The sequence below is a fragment of the Dermacentor variabilis genome, chromosome 1 (genome assembly GCF_050947875.1).
Source record: "Dermacentor variabilis isolate Ectoservices chromosome 1, ASM5094787v1, whole genome shotgun sequence".
NCBI classification, from domain to species: Eukaryota; Metazoa; Arthropoda; class Arachnida; order Ixodida; family Ixodidae; genus Dermacentor; species Dermacentor variabilis.
This window is the reverse complement of record NC_134568.1, coordinates 14995008-15021950: the sequence shown is the minus strand read 5'-3', so window position 1 is coordinate 15021950 and position 26943 is coordinate 14995008. Positions and strand designations below refer to the sequence as shown.

General features: G+C 47.8%; 1 protein-coding gene across 1 annotated transcript in view; it reads left to right on the top strand.

Annotated features, from left to right (window-relative positions):
- Window positions 1-3143: 3143 nt before the first annotated feature.
- Ccn (cellular communication network factor protein Ccn) overlaps window positions 3144-26943 on the top strand; it is a 325338-nt gene continuing 301538 nt past the window's right edge. Inside the window, exon 1 of the mRNA XM_075684966.1 lies at window positions 3144-3922. The gene's annotated coding sequence lies outside the window, so the exon portion shown is untranslated. The remainder of the gene's footprint in view (window positions 3923-26943) is intronic.

Genomic DNA, 26943 nt, shown 5'->3' with positions numbered 1-26943 from the left:
CTCTCTGCGGTAAAGCACATCAAGCAAATGAATCTCACTAGGGTTATTATGTTCACAGACTCATTGAGATGTAGTCCGAGCCCTAATAAATCTACGTAAACATAATAACACTGTCTTTAATGAACTGCATACATTGCTATGCTCAGCTTATGGCGCTAAACAAATGATGATCCTATGCTGGGTACCTGGCCACTGTGACATAAATGGCAATAAAGCTGCTGATGACCAAGCTACGTCAGTAGCTTCTAGCGACACGGACTCAAACAGACCCATCCCAGCCACAGATCTTAAAACATACTTGCGTCACAAGCTGAAAATGCACTGGCAGAAACAATGGAATACTCAGATATCAAATAAACTGCACTTTATAAAACCCAAATTAGGATATTGGGTATCGGAGAGAACATCACGATATAACGAAGTGCTCCTTTGCCGATTAAGAATAGGACACACTTACGGCACCTCTTGATTGGGGGTATGCTCCGACTTGTAAGTGCGGCAAAAATCTCACAGTCCTGCACGTTCTTATTCAATGCCCTGCAATAGAAACAGAGAGGAAAAAGTTTTTCATTTCTGCATATGGCGAAAATATATTTCTTCACCCAAAATGTTTTCTTAGCAATGAACCGCTTTTTAATCTGAAATTAGTCTTCGAGTTTTTAGCTGAAACATAAACTCTGAAAACCATTTGGCCAGGAAATCTTTAGCGCACGTATAACAGCCCCTGTACTTGAGGGCTTTCTTGAAGCTATAGTGTCATTGTTATGTCTTGTAGCATCATGCTTGTTACGAAACCCCATTGCCATAGCCCACAGCAATACTTAGTCAGTGTGATTATTTTAGCAACTATATATTTTACGCCATTCACAGCGACAGGTGTTAGGCCTTTTTACAGGCATGTCACATATACCATGAGGAATTCACTGTCACACCATTCACAGTGCATCGTTAACATTACCACTTGTCATGGTGCTCTTTGGCCAGACCTCACCCTTGCGCCATAAAACACCACACATCATCATTTATTGCACCAGTTTGGCGATTTCTTAGTGATTGCTGCAGCACACGTAGCTGGCTTCAACTTAAATAGAGTTGGCAATGTTCTTCGCAGGCCTTAAATTTACACAAAAGAATACTTTGGCGTGGTCTCGGGAGGTTTGGAGTTACAGTGAATTTCCCACCTTCAATATTTTTATGCCCGAACTAGAATGCGCGGGTTTGAACATTTGCGGGCTACTGTACAGGAGGAGGGAAAGAAGGCGAAGCAACAGCAGCAAGAAGAATAAATAAGAAACAAAATGCTAGATTAAGAAAAATACGAGGTTCGAGCTCAGGCTCATCATTTGCACTAGATAGGGGTTGCGCGCCTAATCGGGCACTCAGGTTGGTTGTTTTCAGGTGCCGAAGGTGTGGCTTTTCTGGAATGGTGAGGGGAGAGGCAACGCGCCCACGACCCGTAATCTTCGGTAAAAGGTAGGTCGTGTTGGTCCGCTAAAAGCAAACTCAAGAGCCTGCCAACAGGGGCACATCGACGCTATAGGCGTCGGCATAGTTTCTGTAATCGCTCTGAATAAAAGAAAAAAAGAGCATATCCGGAATGAACGACGAAGGCATCCCCAACGCAAGGCACATGAGCGCTTTATATGTGACTTCATGCACGATGTTCGCAATTATGGCGTGCCTAAGTACTTTGGACAAAGGAATTTTGCATTATTCAGCACTGATATAGTGAGTGTCTTTCGGTGAAGTCCTTTTCACGCACTCATGAGCAGTACAGCGTTGAGCACTAAGTATTTCTCCGCAAGATGCGGGAATTTATATCTTGCAACTTCGAAATTGATTGCAGTCCGACTACTAATTTCAACTTTTATATGAGGAGAGTATTTTAATTCATAATGCTCACAGTGGGTACTTAAGGACTAAAGGCTTCAAGCATAAGTTCCACAATATGCGTGATATTTACCACTGCTGTATGCAAGCTAGGAAAACAACTGAACATATTTTAAAAATGTTTAATTCGCTTCTCACCCAAGTGGACCCAACGAGCAGAGACCTCAGCTGCAAATAAATTTAAACGTCGCCACGGGAGATAAATGTGCAAATGCAGTGATAAGCAAGAGGATATCGGCAAATTGGTATAGTAAGGTCACTGGATGAGCAAAATTTGTCACTGAAATTTTGCGTTATGATAAGGCAAAAACTGTCAGCAAAGGACATCTATCTATCTATCTATCTATCTATCTATCTATCTATCTATCTATCTATCTATCTATCTATCTATCTATCTATCTATCTATCTATCTATCTATCTATCTATCTATCTATCTATCATTACTTTCGAGACTGGCTATCATAAGCTGCAACGCTGCTAATTAAATGTAATTAGTCAATTTCAGTTATTTGTTGTCCTAGGATCCGCCGCGGCTAACTATCCCACTGGAAGACCAGGCTTTTACCGCTACTGCGCAGTGCTGAAAACTAGTCACCATCTGCGCTGAGACTGGGATAGCCCAAACCGCCGGTCAAGCGAAATAGATCACGGCCACGTGTGTGGTGCGCGTCGTGACTACATAAGCTTTACTAAAAAAAAAGCAGTGGCATCTTTGACACCATGAACAGTATGAAGCATTGACAATGTCGTACACCCTTTTTGATCGCTCCAGAAAACTGAAGGGTGTCCGAAAATGTACTTTTCTGTGCGCTCAAAGGAGCTAAGAAAAAGAAAAAGTGAAGCTAGGAAGCTGAGGGTTTTGAGGCCTGGTACACGCAAATGAAACGCAAGTTTTCCAAATCTTGGTAAGCACTGAAAAAACAAAAAGAAATGCTACCACCTCATCCGTGTTTATTTATTATTATTTTTTTTCCAGGCATAAGTTTCTCTAGCTCTCCAAAGATGGCGCTACGTGTTCCTCCGCGGCAGCGCTTGCTATATTGCTTTTTTTGCTTTCCTCGTCCGCCGTCTCCCAGGATCGGCGTTTGTTGTTCCCTTCGCGCCCGCGCGCGCTCGGGATTGCCCCCGTCGCTCCCTCTCAGGCGCCCCTTCCCCCTTTCCGGCGGCCACGTGATCGGAACTCCGGGTCTCCGGCCCCCTAAGTCTGAGCGCCCCGGATCGCGCCTCGCACAGTCCCCGACAGAGACTCGTGCACTGCGCACTGTCGCCGCTCTCCGCTCGCCCCAGCTCCGCAGTGCAGAAACGGTGCGCGGCCGGCGGCGCCGGTTCCGTTTTGGCCCGACTGCGGTAACCGATACAGGCGGCGCACTTTCGCCCCCTCGCCCTCCTGGCGCTGCGCTGCCGCCGCTTTCTTAAAGGTTCGTCCGAGAGCATCGCTGGTGATCATCGGGCGCTGACCAGCTGTCACCTTGCGAGCGGCGCCGTCGCGTGCGCGCGCGCTCTGTAGACTCTTTCACGTGAGCCGTCCGGTTGGGACCCGCTGACTCGACGCGCCACTTACACGTCCTACGGCACCACTGACTCGAACTGTGTGGCCTCTTCGCTCGGTCTTCCGCTCACTGTCGTCGACGACGCTCCGTCGCAATATTCGCGTCGCACAGACGCTTGACGGGGCCGAAAGGATGCAATCGCCGGACCTACCCGCGATCGCCCCGCTGTGCTGCCTGCGCTGACGTGTGTCGCCGACTGTGTCCTCCGCTGCGCTGTCAGTGTGTCGCCGTCGTTCACAGCTCGCTCTGACTGCGCTCGGCGTTCTGTTTTGCGATCTCTGTGCGTACACTGTCCGGCCTGTCCGTCACGCGTCAGAGAAACGCAGGGTGATTGCGGCGAACAACGTTGCTCCTTCTGACTTGGCGCGAATTTTTCTCAAACTCTGCCGTCAGGACTGCTCTGGCTGGTGTTCTCTGGCCACGCCTGTGTGACCGAGCGCGTACGACCGGACGCTGCCGCTGTTACTCTTCTTCTGTCCAGGTGCGTGACTCTGAGCCTGCTCTCTTTTCCGCGTGCTTGCGCCCCGGCACAGGGCTGATCACTTGCGCGCTTTTGGAACCGATTACTAAATTTTGGCTGGTATCTCGCAACAGCTTTCCTTACTCAGTAAAAGCAAGGAAAACTGTTGTTGCGCGAATGAATTTCACCTTAATTGCACTGGCTTGCCGACTTGCTAAAAAAGAAAAATGTCGGCTGCGCAGCCAGGTTATATATGGCACGCTTGCACCTGCCAAGAGATTAATATTAGTGGAGGCGTTGCTTCACGCGTCTCCCTCAACAATCACTTCGCGCGGAAAGGAAGTAATTTCGCTCTGCCGGCAGATCCGAATGTTGCAATGACGGGGGCAGCGGGTTTGAAAATTTGCATGCGTGGTTCTGACATTAACGGCCGTCCCGAACTTGCAAACGCGCGTGAGTGCTTTCGCCTAACTGCGTTATGTCATTCCACAGTGCCTGCCGCAATAGCGCAAAGTTGTTTTCTTATTGCCTCTTTTTGCTTCTAATTTTTTTTACCGCGGCTTTAAAACCTCGATCAGCGGGAAAGACGGAGTTGCGCCAAACTGTGGGTAGGCGCGCTGTTTGTCCCTGTTTAATTCGCGTCTCGAGATGCGGCTTGTTCTTTGTTCGTCTCACAGCGAGGCACGTTGCGCATGATTCACCATTGTGATGGGCTGTAGCATTAAATGACGCAACTTTGAGTTACGCGCGGGCACCTTGCGTAGCGCGGCAGGCTTTTTGGTGGATATCGCGTCCATCTCAATACGCTATATAGCTACTGGCGCCGACGATGTCTTCATTTCTTTTTTTTATTTTTGCCCAGCTCGTTGTAGACGAAGAGCATAATGCGCTATGTTAGCTGAATGGGCGGAATGTTTTATGCATTCAAACGAGCAACGGATTGCACGAATTCTGCAAAATATGCATGCAGAAATAACGTCCCGAAACAAAAAGTGTAGAGTTGTAGCGCTACAGCTTGGCAAATAGCTAAAACCTTTCGCAAGAATGAAACTACGGGCGGATTAATGCTAGATATATATAGCATATGGCAGTTACTGCTTTCTAAGTTAAACCAAGCGCAGTTTTGCTTTGCGCGCTCCCGATGAATTGCGCTATTTGGTGTGTACAAATTATGTTTTGAGTTGATCATAATAATTTTCTTCCTTCTAGTAAAGCAAGAATTTTTAGCCGACCAGTTACGAGGAATAAAAAGCCGGATTTTGCGGTGTTTGCGTTGCAGTGAAAGTTTATTATGGTTGGTTTCGAAGCGCAGTGTCTGGGCTTAACCAACCTTCGCCTATATATCGGTATATGACGCGGTATCAGTCCAGAACAATTTAGGGGCGCCGTTCTGTAGTGCATTTTCCATAGACTGCATGAACAGACGCGTTCGGTGGCTTATTCGACATTTAGTTAGTTTTTTTCGAGCCATGGAAGGTGTTTTTTCCACGCACCTTTATAGTAATTTTCTTGACATTACGCTGACCAGCTTTGCGCAGCGTCCTTCTAGAATCATCACAGCTGAACCACTCACTCAGGAGTCTGCTTTTCCTGCCGCTTTACGCAATTGAAGGCTTAGTACAGATTGTGCTACTGCTGTGTTTATAAACCATCTAGAAACCCGCAGTAAATTTTGGCTGCATAAAGGCAGTGCGAACAGCCATGACATGTTCCCCACCGAACGAAGCAAATAAGTTCTGAAACTAGGCAATCTGACAGCCGGCTGCTTCGTTATCCCGCCGGCGGCCGTTTGGTTAGGATCGCAAATATGCACTTGTAGATAAGCTCAAGCAACGTTACTCAAGAGCTACCGTAATTTCTATTGCCCTGTGCATATCGCTGGTGTATAGATAGTTCTCTTGACAGTGCAGACTTTAAGCGGTGTTCACCGGCTTTACCACTTCTCGTTGTACTTTCGAATGGCAGAGAAGCTGAATAACTTGCGCAACCACAAGGCGCACAGTCATTTAGGACGTACAATAAAATTATCACATTGAACTTGTAGTTTAGTCTAGAAATTCGCAATATTTTGATTTTACTACACAGAAAGAATTAAATCGACCTAATCGACTCTTAGGAGGCCACTTTACGGAAGCCCCTGTGACAGTCGAAACGTGTAGATGAGGTGGCCCGCCCTATACCAAGACAGTGTCGCAAATGCCGTTTATTTGCTACTACTCGTGCATTGTCCCAAGGTTGTACTTCTTGTACCTCGGTGGTGCCGTGTGTGAAAGATCGGGCCGTCAGAAGTTCAGCAATGGTGTCTGACCAACAATTTTTTCAAAGCGGCTTCAGACGTCCCGAGATTTCATAGCGATATGGCGAAACCCTCCTTTTGCCTCAGTTTTTTTTTTTTCATGCCCTCTCGGTATAAGCTTTCATCAGCTTTTTTTTTCTGTCACTTTGCTCGGTCAGGATTTTATTTTCGTACCTACTGCCACCTGTTCACAAATTCAACTTCCGAAACTTTGGTGTCATATATTTGAGTAAAGAGTAAATGTTTTCTTTTTTAGAGCGTATGAAATTGTGCTACATTTCTTTTTAAATGTTATAAAACTAACGCTTTCTTTTCCAAATATATTCTGCCTCGTTTTAAGTGAACAGTTCTACCATATACGCGTTATTTTTTTTTCTTTCCATACAAGTGACCAATAGATAGTTTTCGACCCGGCGCAGTGATTTAGCGGCTATGATGTGTCGCGGCTAAGCACGAGGTCTCAGCATGAAATGGCGGGCACGGCGGATCCGCATTTTGGTGTGGGGCAAAATGCGAAAATAATCCCCGTGTGCCGCGCGTTGCGTGGAGGTTGAAGATCCCAGGGTGGCCAAAATTAATTCCGAATAACCCACTATACAGCGTGCGTTATAATCAGATTGTGGTTTTGGCAGTCAAAACGCCAGAATTTGTTGAACTTGAGTCAGTTTTCGGCTTCAGAAAAAGAAAAAAAAACGTGCATAGTGCGTGCGCTAGGCAAATTCAAGTGCAAATGGGAATTTAGCAGTGGTTTGTACTATAACAACGAACCGTTTGTGTTGATTGGCGTAATCTCAAACCCTGACGAGTTTTTGAGCATGAAGGCCTTCTTGTAGTGTTTTTCTTTCGTTCTAAAAAAAGAAAAACGTGGTTTGGCACGTAAAACCACAGAATTTATTAATTTTAATTTTTAGTTTCCGGGAGGTATACCTATCTATCTATGTCTGTATCTAACCGTTTTCCCGCCTTTCTGGGTCACTGGGTAGTCCGTGGTTGAACTGTAAGCGCATCGGGCTGCCGTGCTGAGGTAATAGGCTTCCAGGCCAACCACCGGACCAAGGACCAACATGGGTCACTGAGTACGTACCAATGTGTACATACACGCCGCTGTTCAAAAAACCTCTTTGACGCCGAGATTGATCACGATAGATGCAGGACTGGGTAGCCACCGCTGTTCGAAGACACTCATTGACGCCTACCTGGAGCACTGGGCATGTGCCAGTTGGTTTGTGCTAGTCTTCACTGAACCTCTTTGATGACAACTTGAGTCACTGGCTGTGTGCCAGTAGGCGTGTGCCGCTTTCCAATGAACGTCTTCGACGGCAGCTTGGGCAACTAGGTATGCGCCACTGTGATTGTGCTGGTCTACACTGACGAAAAAAGATCCTTAAATTTCTCCGATTCCGAGCGGAATTGAGCCCGCATCGCAAGGTTTCCTCAAGCACAGCAACCCAACGCACGAGCAGGCTGTGCCACAGATGCGCTGGGTATCTGTCGCTTTCAATGAACGCCTTTCACGCCAAGGCTTTGTCGAGCCGCACCACGAATGCGCTGGGTATGTGTCGCTATTTATTGAACCTCTCGCCAGCTTGGGCTCCACTGAGTGTCTGCAACTGAGTGCACGGGAAGTGGGGGCATATTCTTAGCGTTCGCAGGCACCGGTGCGCCACGCTTCTCGTCTCGGACGCCACGCGCGGGCTTCCCGGTAGTGTCACTAGACGGCGCAGCGTGTGCAGAAAAAATGCGCGAGAGAGGAGCTCGGTCGACGCATGCCGCGCTTCTCAGCGTTCGCACCGTGCATGTCGGAGGCCACGCACACGCTTCGCGGCGGCAGCGCTAGGTGGCACCGAGTGTTCTTAGGCAAGCGCGAAGGAGGAGTCTGACTGCAGTACACCCCTCATAAATAACGCGTTCCGGCGGTGGCAATACATTGTGTCTCTATAATGATTCAACGCTAACACATTACCATCGATACTCGTCGGGAGATGAGTTCTGCCGCATTTATTTTTGCTAGGAGCTTAGGTAATAATTAACAATGATTGAGTAAACAACTTTTAAAGTGTTCATTTATACGCAAAATGTTTAATGTAGAAGTTGCAGAGTCTATTGAGAAATGTCCAAATAATTCTTTTTCGTGGTTATAGCAGCTGTGGTTTCAATTATTCTGGGTTGTAAATAAAGCGCGCGACACTTGAAAAAGTACAACGTGAATACGCGCTTACGCGCGGCGACATTAGCGCTCGATGCTTCACACAGAGCGAATGCACGAAGAGGCCTTGAACCACTAAAGGGGATGGAATACAATGGTCTTCCACTTTTGTCAAGATAACTAGTCGGTTAAAGCGATGGGATTTGCGATAACTAACGCATGGCAATTCTTGAACCTCTGCCAGTGTTTTTGCTGCTGACAGGCAGCGTAATGGTCACGGAGATTTTGGCTGCGGATGGCGATGCACCGGACCGAACGGGTGTGGCCATCGCCTATCATTTTTTGCTTGCATGCCTTCGGTCTGCGCGCCGCGTCGGTTCATCGTTGGTGGGGTGTTTGAGGACACTAATGTCGCTGCGAGTGTAGTCACGTGGTATTCTTTCAGATATCACGCGCTTTCTTTGCGGCCCTTAAAAATTAAAACTGTGGCAGCTATCAGCAGGGTAAAAAAAAATATTTGGATGTGTTTCGATAGGTTCTACAACTTCTACGTTGAATATTTCGCGTTTCAATCAATACTTTAATTGTTAATTAATTATTTTTAATGAATTACCTAAGCTCATAGCAAACATTCGTTGGGTTGGTCAAGAGGAGAGCGAACCATACTAAGTTCGTATCATTGTTGTAACTCTGACGTGGACATTTTAATATCTGGCCCGACTTAGCTGAAACATCCTGTAGATGATGCGTGTCGAAAATTATACGTTTTCTTTTTCTTTTCTTCTCCAAGTAATGGACTCCTCAAAAGGGGTTATTTCGAAGCTTCTGAGCGAGAGGTTGTGAAATACGATACATCTGAGCGCTTGATTGCCTTCAGAAGTTCATAATAACACGACACCTCACAGTTAGTTCTGTGTAGCTGTGTTGAAGAAAAGCTGTAAATAAGAAAGGACTGATTTTTTTTTATACGTGGCTCGGGCAGAGGTAAAAGCTCCTCATGGGAATAAAATTTTTTTTTAGGTCTGTTATAGCCCAGATTTTATTGTGAATCCTTATGCATTCTACGCAGACCTGGAACGGCTTAAGGAGACCGAAGTTTTATGGGAACCGTGAACAAGCGGACGAAGTTTAGGGAGCGTATGGTTATGACATGGCTGTACTTGTCACGAGTGCTTGATAAACTCTTTCTGGATGCGTTATGTTGGATACCGATGGAGCATCTGTACGATGATTGATACGTCGTCGAGGAAGACTCCCAGAAAATGGCATAAAATGCTTCAGATTCATAGACCAATAGACTTTGGTGAGATGACGTCATCCACTCAATGAGCATTAATGTTTTACTTTAATTGACATGATAGCAGGATATATTAGCACATAAATGTAGCACCGGATATTCCTTGTCTGTTGAAGAGGTGGCACAGTTACACGTATAGTTTTGTATACTTTTGAACGTACTTCTGTACGTTAAACAACATAATAAACACAACGAGGCTATACCATAGAAGTCAGAACAACAGCGGGACATAATAAGCAAACTATCAAACCAACAACGCGAATAGCAATAGTGTCGGATCACACAGTGACACCAGGAATAAAGTCAAAGCAGCAATATTGCGAAAAGGGAACCATTTGCAGGTTGGCGGAAGGCTGCTAGTAACACCAAAAACATCGCTTTTTGCCACATATTACTAAATATTACTGAATTCAGTTTTAAATGAAGACGTCACTGCATTGCCAGTGACTGAGCTAGGAATGTAGAAGGCAGGTGCGGAAACGAATGAGTATAGAAATAGGATGGCTACTCAAAAAGGGGGAAAAGAACGAAAGAAACAAGAGGTAGTAAGAAAAAAACTACGAAAGAAACAAAATGTTAAAGAAAAAGCGGATACGCTGCCTTCATAAACGTACTTGCGTTTCCTGCGACGTTGTTTGTTTCGGCCTCATGATCGATATTCCTGGGCACTAAAATTATATTTAGTATTGAGCGAAAATGTTTTCAGTACACGAGAACATTAATCAGAAGCTTTCCAGCCGCTCCATACTCAACCACGGGTACGGTTGCCAAGCTGCCGTTGAATATACCACGCAACTAAAACCTCTACTCTTGCGCGGATTGCGGCTTCCCATTGTGTTTTTATTCACCATGTTGGAACAAGAACGACGAAGAAGGCGACCACGGAGTTCGCGTGCATCGGCGCACGTGCAACAGCAGCTGTCCACGGACTACGATTTATGCTTAATAAACCTCTATGCACTGGGTGGCTTGATTTTCGACAAGTGGTGCCGGAACTCATCGGAATAGCGAACTACGGCTCCAAAGTAATCGCCTTCCTGTCTACTGATTCATCGTACCGACCTTCGGCTGCTCAGCGCGGAGTCAAACCATGGAGGCGCTCAAGCTCAAGCGCAAAACCGAGAGATCTCAGCTAACGCGGCTTATTGACCATATCGAATCAATGCTTAGCAAAGACAGCGTTACAGAAGAGCAGCTTTGCAACTTGAGCGAGCGCGTCAGAAAGCTTAACGACTTGAGGGCAACTGACTCTCACATAGTCGCTCTGCTGTCTACCACAGAAGCTGAAGCAGTGTTTGAGCGGGTTGTGAACTACAAAGATTGATGAACTCAGATACTGCATACGTCAGCTTTACGAATCGCTCAACCGTACGTCACTGTGGACCTCAAACAAACCCTTTCATCGTACACAGAGGCCCGGTGCTCACTTTCCGAATATTGACCGTATCAAATTCGACGACCGATTATCACTGTGGCCATCTTCTTTGCAAACTGCTCAAGCAACTGATCTACAACGATGGCCTCACCGACGTACACAACTTCGCCTATCTGGGCTCGATCTTGACCGGCAATGCTTCATTGGCGATCGCGCGACTTCCAACAATTACAAGCTGCTAGTGATTCCAAAATGGCGCTTTGCAACGCCACTTTGATTATTCAAGATCACATGCAGCGACTCGTCGACTTGCAACCCATTCAAATAAATTATGGAGTTTTACGTGCGAAAACTACAACCTGAGAATGAGGCATGCCGTAGTGGGAGACTCTGGAAATTCGGACCACCTGGGGTTCTTTAACATACACCTAAATCTAAATACGCGGGTGCTTTCGCATTCCGCCCCCATTGAAATGCGGCCGCCGTGGCCGGGATTCGATATCGCGACCTCGTGCTTAGCAGCCCAACAGCATAGCCACTAAGTAGCCACGGTGGGTGTTGCAACCCATTTGATCCCCCAACGATCTTCGAGGAGTTCGAAGCTTCTACGACACTGTGCAATCCAAATTCGTGCCCTCAGGACTCTCGGAGTGTCGGAAGATAATTATGCTTCTATTCTCTACCTCATTCTTCTGAAATCTCTTCCTCACGATATTGTCCTCGATTTCAACGAGAGCCTCATACGCCAGAGTGGGGAGTATAGAGTGTTTGGATCGCACCGCTTGTACGATCTGTTGGGAACTCGGCGCTGACGCCCGTGGTTGTACCTGGGTCGCAAGCCCCAAGGGTAGCGTTGGCCTGGCGGCCTGGGGTACAACTGGAAGCATCCGAAGGTCCCGGCAAAGCATGAGTCGACTGGTAACAACGAAACAACTTGTTTATTTTAACATCGCAAAGAGTTGGCGGTCAGGTTTGACCGAAGTAGAGAGACGGGAGAGCACTTCACTCAACGGAAGAAATCGGAGCCCCCCCTTTTGGCGTCCGGGGGCAGCTGTTTTTATACTCTCGCAGTTGAGGGCAAGAAGGAACCCCTCAAAAGACGAGCACGTGAATGTACAATGGGCTAATGGTGACGCACACTGTCGTAGCGATGCCGTAGCACCATGTCGAGCACGATCTCGTAGCACCCTGTCGTGGCGCTGCCGGTCGGACACAATGACTGTAATGAGAGGATGGTCCCTGCTTTGGCATCGCCTGTTTCGGGCACAATGACTGGAACGAGATCCCTGCTTTGGCATCGCCTGTTTCGGGCCCAATAACTGGAATGAGATCCCTGCTTTGGCATCGCCTGTTTCGGGCACAATGACTGGAATGCGAGGATGATCCCTAGGCGGTCGCATCGCCGCAGTCGCGCCTGGAAACACCTGGCGATGAGTGTTGCGGCGACGACGATCGGGCCAAAATGTCTGCCGCCCCGCCGCAGTCGCGCCGGCAAAACCACGTGTCGCAGGCGAAACGCAACAGACCGCCCCGCCGGGGGAAGGAGATCCCGATGGACAGGGGACAGCATCCGCTGTCCGGAGGGATGTCGCTCGATGATGCTCATAACCGAAGTCGGGCGTCCCTCGACGTTTCTTGAGCGCAGCGCACAGAGAAGGCCTCGTTCTCTCGTTCAGGTTCGCACGGGACACTGCAAAGTGACTTCGGGAGAGTTCACATTTTTGTTCTCGTTCCCGGCAAGCGTTAGAACTACGCTGAAACTCAACCGCTCAGTCAGCAAGCACGGCACAACCCTCACTAAGCCCTGCCAGGCTCTTTCCCCTTTTTATACCACTGCCTAGTTCCTTACAGTAGTCTAGCATCACTCAGAACGCGTCCACAAATTGAAAAATTGCACTAGAAAGCATATCATCACTTTGAAACACTAAACAAAAGCAATATGTTAAAAAAAAAAAATCCTGCCTCAGGAAGAAAAACATCAGTAACAAACAATTTTGAGGCTGATTCCTACGTTAGGGGCTTCGACTTAAGCCATCGGCGTTACCGTTGAGACTCCCCTTTTTGTAACGCACCTCAAAGGAATATTGTTGTAAAGCGAGGCTCCAGCGCAGGAGGCGGCCATTTTTGGGAGAGATGGTCTGCAGCCATTGGAGAGGGCAGTGATCCGTCTCAATGATAAACCTCGAGCCGGCTAGATAGCATGACAATTTCTGAACGGCCCACACGAGACACGCACACTCTTTCTCGGTGGCGCTATACGCCTGCTCACGATTGGTCAGCTTACGACTAGCATACAGAACGGGGTGTTCTACTTCTCCATTTTCCCGTTGGCACAGTACAACGCCCATGCCTCGCTCACTAGCATCGCACTGAACAATGAAACCTTTTGTATAGTCTGGCGATCGTAGCACAGGCTGGCTTGTTAGGGCACTCTTTAGGGCGCTAAAAGCTCTTTCCTTGGTCTCGTCCCAGACGACTGTTTGAGGCTCTGTCTTTCTTAGAGCATCCGTCAGGGGAGCCGCGATATCAGAGTACCTAGGGATGTACCTCTGATAGTAGCCGGCGACACCTAAGAACGACCGAATATCGGTCTTGGTGCGCGGTTGCGGAAAGTCTCGCACAGCGGCCACTTTTATTTCAGAGGGGCGGCGACGACCCTGACCAATCACGTGACCGAGGTAGACAACCTCGGCCTGTGCTAACTGGCACTTAGGAGCCTTTACTGTCAAGCCCGCTTCGCGCAGGCGGGTTAGCACTGCCCGCAAGTGTGCCATATGCTCAGACCAGGATGCGGAGAATATCGCTACGTCGTCTAGATACGGTAAAGCGAATTCTTGCTGTCCCCGCAACACTTTATCCATGAGGCTTGAAAAACAGTATGGCGCGTTCTTCAAACCAAAACTCAACACTTTAGGACGGAATGTTCCCATTGGTGAAATGAACGCCGCATACCTACTAGCCTCTTCTGTAAGTGGAACCTGCCAATAACCCCTGACAAGATCTAGGGTGGAAATAAACTGAGCGCTACTAACTTTCTCAAGGCGCTCCTCGATGTTAGGGATCGGATAAATTTGATCCTTAGTGATGGAATTAAGCCTGCGGTAGTCGACGCAAGGACGAGGTTCCTTGCCCGGTACCTCAACTAAAATCAAAGGGGAGGTATAATCACTCTCACCTGCCTCAATAACACCGAGCTGTAGCATTTTCTTTACCTCAGCCTCCATAATATCGCTCTGGCGGGGTGACACCCGATACGCCTTGGATCGTACTGGCTCTGTGGAGGTAAGTTCTATATCATGAGTAAGTACAGAAGTCCTACCAGGCCTCTCAGAGAACAGACCTTGAAACTCTTGTAATAGCTGGTGTAGTTCGGTTTTCTGCTCGGGCGACAGCGGTGCTTTACTGATAAGGTCACTAATGACTTGACCGGTGTCTTCCCTGTTCGTCACTGAGCCTAGTCCCGGAAGCTCGACCGGAAGCTCTTCAGGAACGTTTACCATCATGCACACCACTGCTTCCCTTTGTCTATAAGGTTTGAGCAGATTACAGTGGTAAACTTGCTGTGCTTTCCGCTTTCCTGGCAGACTTACCACGTAGTTAACGTCCGACAGTTTCTGAACAATTCGTGCTGGGCCCTCCCACTGCACGTCTAGTTTGTTGTTTAGCGATGTGCGCAATATCATGACCTCATCGCCAACCTCAAAACGACGGGCCCTGGCTGTCCGATCATAATAAACCTTGGCCCTCTGCTGGGCCTTTGTCATTGCTTCACCTGACAACTCCTGTGCCCTTCTTAAGCGTTCGAGGAGCTTAAGTACGTACTCCACCACGACTGGGTCGTCGCCCCTACCTTCCCACGATTCTCGAAGCATGCGAAGCGGAGATCGAAGCGAGCGACCGTACACCAGTTCAGCTGGCGAAAACCCCGTAGCCGCATGCGGCGCGGTCCTTAAAGCAAACATCACCCCAGGCAGACACAGCTCCCAGTCAGTTTGATGTTCAAAACACAAGGCTCTCAACACGCGCTTCATGACGGAGTGGAGCTTCTCAACGGAATTCGACTGTGGGTGGTACACTGAGCTGTGTAGCAGCTTTACCCCACACCTTTCGAGAAAAGTTGTCGTCAAAGCGCTAGTAAACACTGTGCCCTGATCTGATTGGATTTCCGCAGGAAAACCAACTCGCGCAAATATGAACAGTAGTGCATTGACTATCTCAACTGAGCTGAGTTCTTTAAGCGGCACTGCTTCAGGGAACTTTGTCGCTGGGCAGATCACAGTCAAAATGTGTCTGTACCCCGTGGCTGTTACCGGCAGAGGTCCCACAGTATCAATAACGAGCCGTCTAAAAGGCTCCGTAATGATAGGTACCAATTTCAACGGCGCCCTCGATTTGTCCCCTGGTTTGCCCACCCGCTGACAAGTGTCACATGTCCTCACGAAATGGTCTGCGTCCCGAAAACACCCTGGCCAATAGTACTCTTGCAAGAGACGGTCCTTAGTTTTCTTAACTCCTAGGTGTCCGGACCACGAACCCCCATGTGACAAGCGCAACAGATCCTGACGATAGCATTGAGGCACGACCAGCTGATCGAACTCCACTCCTCGGCGGTCTAGATACTTCCGGTACAGGACTCCACCCCTTTCCACAAAACGCGCAGTTTTCCTGGCGATACCTTCTTTGACATTGCAGCGCACGTTTTCCAGGCTGCCATCCTTTTTTTGCTCGGCTATCAAAGCCGACCGGCTGACTTTTAGCAACCTATCAAGTCCGTCTGACGTAGGCGCGATGAGCAAATCAGTAGATAGCTCTTCTAACTTTCCCGTGTCGGGCATTTCCTCTCCAGTATCTGGCGCCTTTAACGTTACAGACTCAAGTTTATTCAGTTCGGGCGTGCTCGGAATATCAGCTTGCTGCGCCTCTGACCCTTTTTCGTTGTTTGATAACGTCGGCCCCGCAACTACCGCCTTTGCAGCGAGCTCCCGAACCTTCGATCTGGTTAAGGCCTGAACACTAGCTTCACCAAACAAAAGCCCCTTCTCGCGCAGGAGGTGATCGGACCTGTTTGAAAATAGGTACGGGTACTGGGGTGGCAGCATAGATGACACTGCCGCCTCTGTCTCAAGCGCTCCGAAAGGTCCTTCAATAAGCACTTTTGCTACCGGCAGACACACGCTATGAGCTTCCACGGCTTGCTTGATCCATGCGCACTCGCCCGTGAACATATGGGGTTCTACGTAAGACGGGTGAACTACATCCATCGTAGCTGCGGAATCGCGAAGCACTCGGCACTCTTTCCCGTTCACGAGGAGGTCTCGCATGTAAGGCTCGAGAAGCTTCATGTTCTCGTCAGTGCTGCCTATTGAAAAAAACACAACTTTTGGTGTTGTTTCCGGACACTGCGCCGAAAAGTGACCCGGCTTCTGGCACGTATAACACAAGCGCGCTCGCCTCATCTCGAACCGCTTTCTGCGTTTGGCTGCCGCCGTCTCTTTACGTTTGGTCGGACTGCTTTCACTCGCATCCTCACTACGCGTGTCCCCCTTAAATCTCATGGGCGTGAACCTTGGCCTCTCAAACTGGGAGCCAAATTCACCCTTTTGACCGTCCTTAGCTCCGCGAGCTCGACGCGTCACAAACTCCTCGGCTAGCTCAGCGGCTTTAGCCACCGTACAAACGTCTGGCCTATCCAAGACCCAGTATCGCACGTTCTCCGGTAACCGACTATAAAACTGTTCTAGCCCGAAGCACTGCAGAACTTTATCGTGGTCACCAAACGCTTTCTCTTCTTTGAGCCACTCCTGCATGTTCGACATAAGCCTATACGCAAACTCTGTATATGACTCACTTCTGCCTTTCTCATTTTCCCGAAACTTCCGACGGAACGCCTCCGCAGACAGCCGGTACTTTTTTAGAAGACTCGATTTCACTGTGTCGAAATCCTCTGCCTCCTCTCTATCCAAGCGAGCGACTACGTCGGCCGCCTCGCCGGGTAACAAAGTGAGCAAGCGCTGTGGCCACGTTTCCCGAGAGAACCCCTGCTTCTCGCACGTTCGCTCAAAGTTAACCAGGAACAAACCAATGTCCTCTCCAAGCTTAAACGGCCGCATCAGGTCAGTCATTTTGAACAATACGCGTTCTCCTGCACCGTGTGCCTGACTTCCATTACGAGCGCGTTCCATCTCTACCTCAAGACGCTTCATTTCCAAAGCGTGTTGACGGTCACGCTCTTGTTGCTCTCGCTCTTTCTGTTCTTTACGTTCACGCTCTTCTTTTTCTTTCTGTTCTTTACGTTCACGCTCTTCTTTTTCTTTCTGTTCTTTAATGGTCTCAAGGCATTCCGACAGCTCGTCATCCTCAGCCTCTAACTCAAGAATAGCCTTTATCAGTTCCGGTTTTCTTAGTTTGTCTGAGACATCCAGACCCAACTCTCTTGCAAGCTCCAACAATTTCGGTTTGCGCAACGACTTCAAATCCATGGCTGCTCTGAATGCTGCTTTCTCTACTGCTTACTATTGTCTTGCCGCAAACTAACCCGGCAGCAACGACAACCACAATTACCAGCTCTGTTTCTAACACTAACAAAAGCCTGGCAAAGCTCAGAAGAAGAAAGTCCCGCACTCACCAAACCTCGCAGGCAGGAATTCCGCGCAGTCGTTCCGCTGCAGGCAACCAGTCGTCACACAGGGCTCGTTGCACTGCTCCCGGATCGTCGTTGAGCTGCTCAGCATACAGTCAACTGCATCTCTTCGCTGCTGGCCTCCGTTGTCGCGATCTCACCGCTGGCAGACAGTTGTTTGAAGTCGTAGGCGATCTCACCGCTGCCAACCAGATGTTTGGATCGCACCGCTTGTACGATCTGTTGGGAACTCGGCGCTGACGCCCGTGGTTGTACCTGGGTCGCAAGCCCCAAGGGTAGCGTTGGCCTGGCGGCCTGGGGTACAACTGGAAGCATCCGAAGGTCCCGGCAAAGCATGAGTCGACTGGTAACAACGAAACAACTTGTTTATTTTAACATCGCAAAGAGTTGGCGGTCAGGTTTGACCGAAGTAGAGAGACGGGAGAGCACTTCACTCAACGGAAGAAATCGGAGCCCCCCCTTTTGGCGTCCGGGGGCAGCTGTTTTTATACTCTCGCAGTTGAGGGCAAGAAGGAACCCCTCAAAAGACGAGCACGTGAATGTACAATGGGCTAATGGTGACGCACACTGTCGTAGCGATGCCGTAGCACCATGTCGAGCACGATCTCGTAGCACCCTGTCGTGGCGCTGCCGGTCGGACACAATGACTGTAATGAGAGGATGGTCCCTGCTTTGGCATCGCCTGTTTCGGGCACAATGACTGGAACGAGATCCCTGCTTTGGCATCGCCTGTTTCGGGCCCAATAACTGGAATGAGATCCCTGCTTTGGCATCGCCTGTTTCGGGCACAATGACTGGAATGCGAGGATGATCCCTAGGCGGTCGCATCGCCGCAGTCGCGCCTGGAAACACCTGGCGATGAGTGTTGCGGCGACGACGATCGGGCCAAAATGTCTGCCGCCCCGCCGCAGTCGCGCCGGCAAAACCACGTGTCGCAGGCGAAACGCAACAAGAGGAAGAGATACAACAGAAGGCGAGCATAAAGTCTTTGCTGTTTTTATTGTATATAGTCTTGAGAACGAACAGTCTTGCATGTTCCCGTACTACAGGGCGCGTTGAAGTACAGAGATCAAGATTTTCGTAGTAGCGCAACATCAACGTCATGGTAGTTACATTTAGCAAAACTGCGGTGTCATCAACGCTCAACCATGGAGTATTTGGCCACATCCGCCGTACCCGTTCGTCAAAGAAAGGCCTGCCTTTTCTGTGAGTCAAAACCCATTATACCAAGCACTGAGACTCTGCAATTCTTGTCGAAGAAAAGAAAAAACACACCTACTAGGTGGACGTCGCGGCTTCTGTAATACACTCCACCATCACGTAGCAAAAAACTCCTTCAGACAGGTCAAATATTGACAGTGTAGTCGGCGCAATGCTGAAGCATGGGCGGCTCTAGTTTGATGAAATCGAGAGACTTTGATGACCACAGACAATCCCAAAACATACAACTCAAGATGACCGTAGTGGTCACTTCCAAGTGGCTCGTATACCTGCAAACAGCTGTGGATTGGATGGCTGGACAGGAAAGTAAAGTGTTGGTTCGCGTTTTAATGGATGGAGGCAGCCAGCGCAGTTTTATGACGGAGCAACTAGCTGAGAAACTAAGTTGCCAAGTTCTAGAACACGAGTGTCTTACAGTGGGATATTCTGGAGCACATCCGGACGAAATTACATTCCGGAGCATGTTTGTCACTCTGAGTTCAGTGAATAGTTGCAAGTCACTGCTGATCGAAGTTCTCGTCATGACCAAGGTCTGCTACCAATCCGTTCCACGGCAGAATAGAGACATTATAGACGAGTTTGAACACCAACGTTACTGCTTCACCGTCTTAGATCAAGTTGAAAGTCCAAAAGCTGTCGATGCCTTAATCGACAGCGACTACTACCGGCCATTTGTCACGGGAACATACGGAAGTTCGACAACGGATTGAAAGCTGTCTGGACTTGACTCTGCGTAGAGCAATAGGCTCAAGCTCTACCTCCACGCACTGCAACGAGACAATCGCATTGAAAGCGGCAGTGACGGAACGTAGCATCACCACAGATAACTACTGGGACCCTGAAATCATAGAGATAAAATCTAATGGGCAAATGAAGATCCAGGACACAGACCCTGTTCTTGAGTTCAACAGTACTGTCAAGATGAAGAATCCTCGTTACGAAGTTTCGCTTCCATGTTAACGGCAATACTTAACCACAGCAATCGAGCAAATTCAGGATTGCGTTTAAATCTAGTTCTTCGAAAGCTTCACCGATGCCCTCAGCTTCTCCAAGAATATGACATCGTCATACGCAAATAAGCTAATGACGATGTAGCCTAGAAGGTCACTTACGGTAAAGCAGAAGGTCCAGTGCATTACATGCCACATCATGCAGTAATACGCGAGGACCGTACAACAAGAGTAGTAGCCTGGATGCTTCCTTCCATAGAAAAGGAGAACTCTCGTTGAACGACAGCCTGTACTCCGAACCGAACCTCAATGCCGATTTCATACGGTTGCTACTTCATTTCAGAAAATATCGTATTGTTTTAGTAGCAAACAAAAAAAACATTCATGGAAGTAAGCATCACCAACAAAAACCGCGATGCTTTGCGCTACCTGTAGCTGTAGAAAGCTGAGCCGTTCTCAACCGCAACAGGTGAATCGTTACGTAACGCTGGCATCTGGCGCATAAACAGAATGCCATTCGGTAAAACCGGTAGTCCCTTTTTTTGGCGGAGACCATCCATCATCATCTAGAGCAAACGTCGTCTGTTTACTCCAAAACTATAAAGTAGCTGTCGAGTTCTATATACGCTGAGGAGGTTTTAACAGGAGCGGACTCCATAGAAGACACGTCCAAGCAATGGTCAGAAGCCACTGAGGTCTTCGCAAGTGCGCCTATGAAGCTACACAATTGGGTTTCGAACTACCTACGCATTCCTGGCACACAATCGAAGCAATCTTCCGAGTTACCTTTTGAACATGTGACAGGAGTACTGAAGCTCCTTGGATTGGTGTGGCATCCTCACAATGACGTACTGTCCTTCTGTTCGGGAAGCGCTATGGAGTTTGTTCAACAACGAACTCACACCAAGTGGTTCATGCTCCAGACGACCTTTCCCCTATACGACCCTCGTGGCATGCTGACCCCTTTTACAATAAGGATGAAGATCTGTTTTCAGAAGTTTTAGAGGAAAGGTGTCGACTGGGAAGAATAGCTGCCACAGGACGCTCTACACGAATGGAAGATTTGGTGCAACGAACTTCTGCAGTTATATGATATTGAAGTTCCATGGTCCTACCGACATGGCGTAGATGGACCTGGCGACGAGTACGCACGGCATCATTTTGGTGACGCCAGAAAGTCAGCCTATGGTGCCGTTGGCTACAATTGCGCAGCAGGAAATATGAGCGACAAAAGCTCAACGATAGTCTTCTGCAAGTCAAGGATTGCGCCAATGAAGAAGACAAGCCATGTCAGACCAGAACCGCTAGCCTGTCTCAGAAAGAATGTATGATCGTGCGTCAAAGCTAGCCAAAGGCATAACATTAGTGTGGTTTTGGTCTGACTGTATGATTGCACTGTACTGTATTACCGGCGATCCTGCAGAGGGAAAGACTTCATTCGCCATAAAATAACGAGGATTAAAAGCAAAGCGGATATCAAAATATGGAGGCAGTGCCCTGGAAAGCAGACCCGGTGCTTACTTTTTTAACAAGAGTACTTTCGGCCCGAGAATAAACAGGCTAATTCTGGTGGACGATTCCCCACTGGCTTAATTGTGAAGAGTATGAATGAACACCACTCATAAGCCTAATTTTACCGATCTTCCACCAAGTGTCAGAGATGAATGTCCTCATTGGGAACCATCCCTGCAAGTCGTCACGCAAACGGAACCACCATATATAGACATTAAAAAATACAGCTCTATTGTGTAACTCCAACATGTTACCGCTTGGATATTACGATTTGCCTCGAAGCTGAAGCGATAATGTAAGTTGCCTGGAGCGCTGAACGCAGAAGAAATACAAACCGGTGAACTGCTATAGTGGATAAAAAAGTTAAAAGTTCTGCTTTTCGGAAGAAATCGACCGCTTCTCTATCGGAGCTCAGCTTATAAATGATTCACCTTTACGGGACGACACCTGATTCCTAGATAATATTGGAGTTCATCGGTTCGCAGGACGTCGGCAATTCAGCACGAACTCTTACGATGAACAACAAGAACATCCAATCATCTTACCAAATGACTATTACTACTGCGACTTCCTTGTCATACAGTATTATCGATGACTTCTTCATGCAAGAGTTTGGGATACACTTGTACAAATAAGAGAAATATTCTGGATATTACGAGGACGGCAAGTAGTCAATGAGGTCATCAAAGGATGCATCGCGTGCCAACGCTACAGTTTCAGACTTTTGTCCCAAGTAGCTGCACCGTTAGCACATGAAGCAATGGCCGCTTCGCAACCCTTCCAAGTAACAGGACTAGATGTCGCCGGTCCCTTCTACGTTAAACATCTAGATGACTGTGCCAAAATGCATATCTGCCTGTTCACGTGCGCCGTGATTGGGGCCGTTCACCTAGAACCAGTTAAAAATATGACCGCAACAAGTTTCGCAACGCTTTCCGTTGCTTTGTCTCGCCGCGGAGACTACCTTTTGTTATCTAGTCAGACAAAACCTTAGTGTTCAAGAAGAGCAACAGAGCTTTCGAGACTGTGGCGGTCATCGAGAGACAAAGAAGTTAGCAACTACATTGCTAACTACCATATAAAATGGAAATTTATGACCACTCATCCAGCGTGATCGGGCGGTTTTTTCGAGAGATTTATCAGGTCTCTCAAACTGACATCGAAGAAGTGCTTCGCAAAGGGATATTTTGCGGGGAAGCAGCTACGAACAACCTTAACTACAGTAGAAGCTGTGATTAATTCATTGCCTATCGTATACGTTCGTAGCGACTGTCGAGATCCACAAGCTCTTTCCCCGTCTCACTTTATCACTGGAAGGTTAATTTCAGCACTACCAGGTCTAACATACTGCGAGATCACAGCAGATAGCCGCCAGATACTGCCCATGTGGGAAGTATGAGAAAGAACTCGAAGAACTCTAGAAGCGTAGGACCAAGGAATAGCTTTCGGAGTTCTGAACAATGTACAGCCCAAAATCAACCACCTCACACTACAGAATTAATACAGGTGACCCCGTCCTACGTGAGCCCAGCCATTTCCGGCAATTCTGCAAAATTGTTCAAATAGAGGAGCTCCATAGAGCAAGGGATGGCAAGACACGATCCTGCACCTTGAGGTTACCAGCTGGACCTACCATTAAGGGGGCCGTTCAACACCAGTGTACCCGCTGGAATCAAACCTTTAATGAATTTCTACACGCGGGACAGTTTGTTGGAACAAGAACAACAAAGAAGACAAATGAGTTCGCGTGCACGGACTATGCGCTACAGCAGCTACGCACGGAGTGAAGCCACGGTTTATGTTTAATAAACCTCTTTTTCTTTGCACTGGGAGGCTATATTTTCTACACAAGAAGCATAGGCCGCGTTAACGAAGACATGCCGGTACATTATGCGATCTGTGGTTTAAGAAAAAAAAAAGAAAGATGAAAAAAAGATGTTCACTGGCGATTACGAGACTCCCTAATGCGAAATTTGAGCGCAGCTCTGTAGGCGTTTTCATTTCACGATATATTGGCTGGCGCGGACAATGTGTCTCGTGCGGCACGTTGCAAACGGAGTGATGTGGCCTGGCTAATCGGGAGATCGTCAGAGGCGGCGCGTTGGTGAAGCGTGGGCGCGATTCACAGCACTCGCGCAGACAGACCTCCGCTCATGCAGCGCTTTATTTCCATATATACTACGCACGCTACTCTAGCGCCGGCTCGTGGCCATTGTCGCTTCAAAGCCCGTCTTGCGCGGCACTATGCTTTTCTTCTCACGCCTTCACCATGCTCTCCTCCACCTTCTGCATAATGGTACTGATGCACCCCCTTCTCCGCTTTCCTCCTCGCGCTCTCTTCACTGTCGCCGTCTTTCATCTTCCGTTGCGCTCCGCGTTCGCTTTCTTCCTTCGCTGTGTTCGTTCGCTCCGTTACGAGAGACAACGCCGACGCAGGAACGGGCGCTTACGTGCTGCACTCTAGAAAGGGAATGAACAGTACAGGAGCGCATCCTAAATTTTGTGTGTTGGCGTTTGGTTGCACGATCAAATATATATATATATATATATATATATATATATATATATATATATATATATATATATATATATATATATATATATATATATATATAGTCGTATCATAAGAAGCCAACAAACACTGACACCAAGGACAACATAGGGGAAATTACTTGTGCTTAATAAATGAAATAAAGAAACGATAAATTAATGGAAATTAAGTGGATGAAAAAACAAATTGCCGCAGGTGGGAACCGAACCCACAACCTTCGCATTTCGCGTGCGATGCTCTTCCAATTGAGCAACCGCGGCGCCGTTTTCCCATCTACTTTCTTGGATATTTATGTGTCCTAGTAGAAGCCTGGGAGTGTTAGCCAGCGCCTATGTGGGTTTATTGACCAGTTGTCTTCACCAAAAAAAAAAAAATCACGTTCTCGTGACGCCTGCGGGAAAAAGGACGTTCCACGTCCGCCGCCAAGGTCTCTGAGTGGTGGCGCTGGCTAACACTCCCAGGCTTCTACTAGGACACATAAATACCCAAGAAAGTGGGTGGGAAAACGGCGCCGCGGTAGCTCAATTGGTAGAGCATCGCACGCGAAATGCGAAGGTTGTGGGTTCGGTTCCCACCTGCGGCAAGTTGTTTTTTCATCCGCTTAATTTCCATTAATTTATCGTTTCTTTAATTCATCTATTAAGCTCAAGTAATTTCATCTATGTTGTCCTTGGTGTCAGTGTTTGTAGGCTTCTTATGTATGATAATGAAAATCGGGCCCCTCGGTTAGCCCCCTTTTCTTTTCGTATATATATATATATATATATATATATATATATATATATATATATAGACATAGACAGCATCCGGCTAAGCGAAGGGTACTGTGGCGCTACTGCGACTGCAATTCGTGTTCTGCAATCGATTTAGCGGTAAATACATGCGGAGCACTGTCTGTATTCGAGAAACGGCGACCACAAACGAGCTTTGGAAAGCGTACAACCTCCCCATACCCCCTTTCTACTCTTCATCCCGCCCCCAGCTCTGTACAGGGAGGAGAACAAGAAAAAAAAAGAATACTAAGACAATAAATTACCCTTGCCGCTATGTTCCCGGCGCGCCACTAATCGCTTTTGGCCGGAACCCGTATTAAGATGTAACGCCGAAAGAATAGAAAGGAACGGCCGAGAAGGAATTTGGACGTGTATACTGCGCGCGGGGGCAAAAGTCCGTGCCCAATAAAAAGAGAAGAAACAAACAAAAAAAGTTTATGGGAGCCGCAGCTACTTAGAGGAGAAGGATATATATTTTTTCTTCTCTCTTTTTGCATCTCTCGCTCTTCTTTCCAATGCTGCTGCCTTCCTCAGGAGCATTATTCTTCATCGTCGACAGCGATATATGGGGGCGCTGATTTCTAAACCGCACCGCACTGCTGGAAAATCAACAAGGGGCGCCGGCCAGTGCGCTTGGCGATCCCATTTTGCCACTTGCGAGTGATAAGCTAGAGGGCCAACATATATATATATATATACTGGACAAGAGGCGGAACCGATAAATGGAAGATGACACAAAAAGAGACAGGCGAGGTTAAAAAAGAAACTCTCTCTATATATAATAGCATGAAAGAGAGGAGGGAGGGGGGGGGAGAGGCGAAAACGCTTACGACAAATGGTTGCTGCTTCCAAATAAATTTTCTTTTTCGTTTTTTCTTCTCCCTCCTAATCGACGTACGAAACTGCGACAAGCAAGACGACAATGACAGACGCGAGGAAAGGGGCGAAAAAGAAAGAATGCTAATAAATGTATGGAAGGAAACGGGAGAACAGAAATTTAGTGAAAGGATGAGAAAGACGGAGACAAAATGAAAGAAAATGAAATAGAAAGAAATGAACAATCAAGAAAGAAATGAGAAAAATTACTGAAAGGAAAGGAACTTCTCAGAAGTAAGAGTAGTTTGTGAAGGGAGCAGTGATACGAGCGCTGAATAATTTATTTCGGATGGCCTGTAGTACTTGTGCCTGATAACACTCGTTTTAAAAAATGAAGGTAAAAAAATGGTCAGTGATTAGAATGTCGGACATGAACGCAAGTAGTATTATTGAAGGGGAAAGCAGCGTAAATGAGCAAAATTCTACTGGATACAAGGGCGCTCAGAAAGGGAAGTGAGTAGCGTTGAAGTAATTCGAGTAATACTGGTGCGGCTGTTGGGGGCGAGGACTTACGGAGTCGCCATCTGTCGGAAGCGCCTCCCTTGCGTAGTATGAGGTATCACGCGGCGGGGCGCTCCTCACAGGTTTGGCTTACGGCGCCTAATAAAAACATCACGCGGCAGCCTTCCTGTATATTTCTGTAAGTACTCTTAAAACGAGGGAACTTTATTACTGTCGAAATAACCTTGGGCAGACTGAAAGCAGAGAATCGTTTACACACGCTATCGCTTTACCGAATACGTACAGCAAAAGCCACTGCGCGCGGTCGCCGTGATGTAGCCTCCCGAACCGGCTTGTTGCAAGAAAGGCGGGCAAACGCTGAACGCAAACTATGTGAAATATGTTCTTATAGTGGGCGGTCTGTATAACCAAATGGCGCATAACAGAACGAAGCCTCAGTGCATGCAGCGATCGCACGGGTTCGCGGCGACCGACTGCGCGTCTGCATGCATGTCCGCGCACAATGTTTCGCTTTCGCTGAGAGTGTTTTCGCACCCTGCTGTGAGATTTAGCCCGCAGTATATGAGCATTTGACAGTCCACAAGCAACCATTGTAGCGTCGACGTTATCAGACTTATTCAAAGACAGGTTCTTTAAACAAGGGTCTTCGATGTCTACGGAAACTGATGTGCCGTCTCGACGATTCAATTTTTTTTCTTCCAAATTCTTGGAGGTTTCAATATTACTTCTAAAGTGGCGTCGCCCTGTATGCAATCAGCGGGCGATTTGGCGCTGCTTCTTTTTCGTAATCCAGTGCGTTAATTCATAACACAAACATGACCATATGCCATGCCTTTATTTAATGTGCTTCTTTCTACTGCCTTTCCATTCCAGTGAACTTCCCAGTGTCTAGCATCAATAAGTTCATAGACCAAACCGTCGTGACATTAGCCGGGCAGGGAGC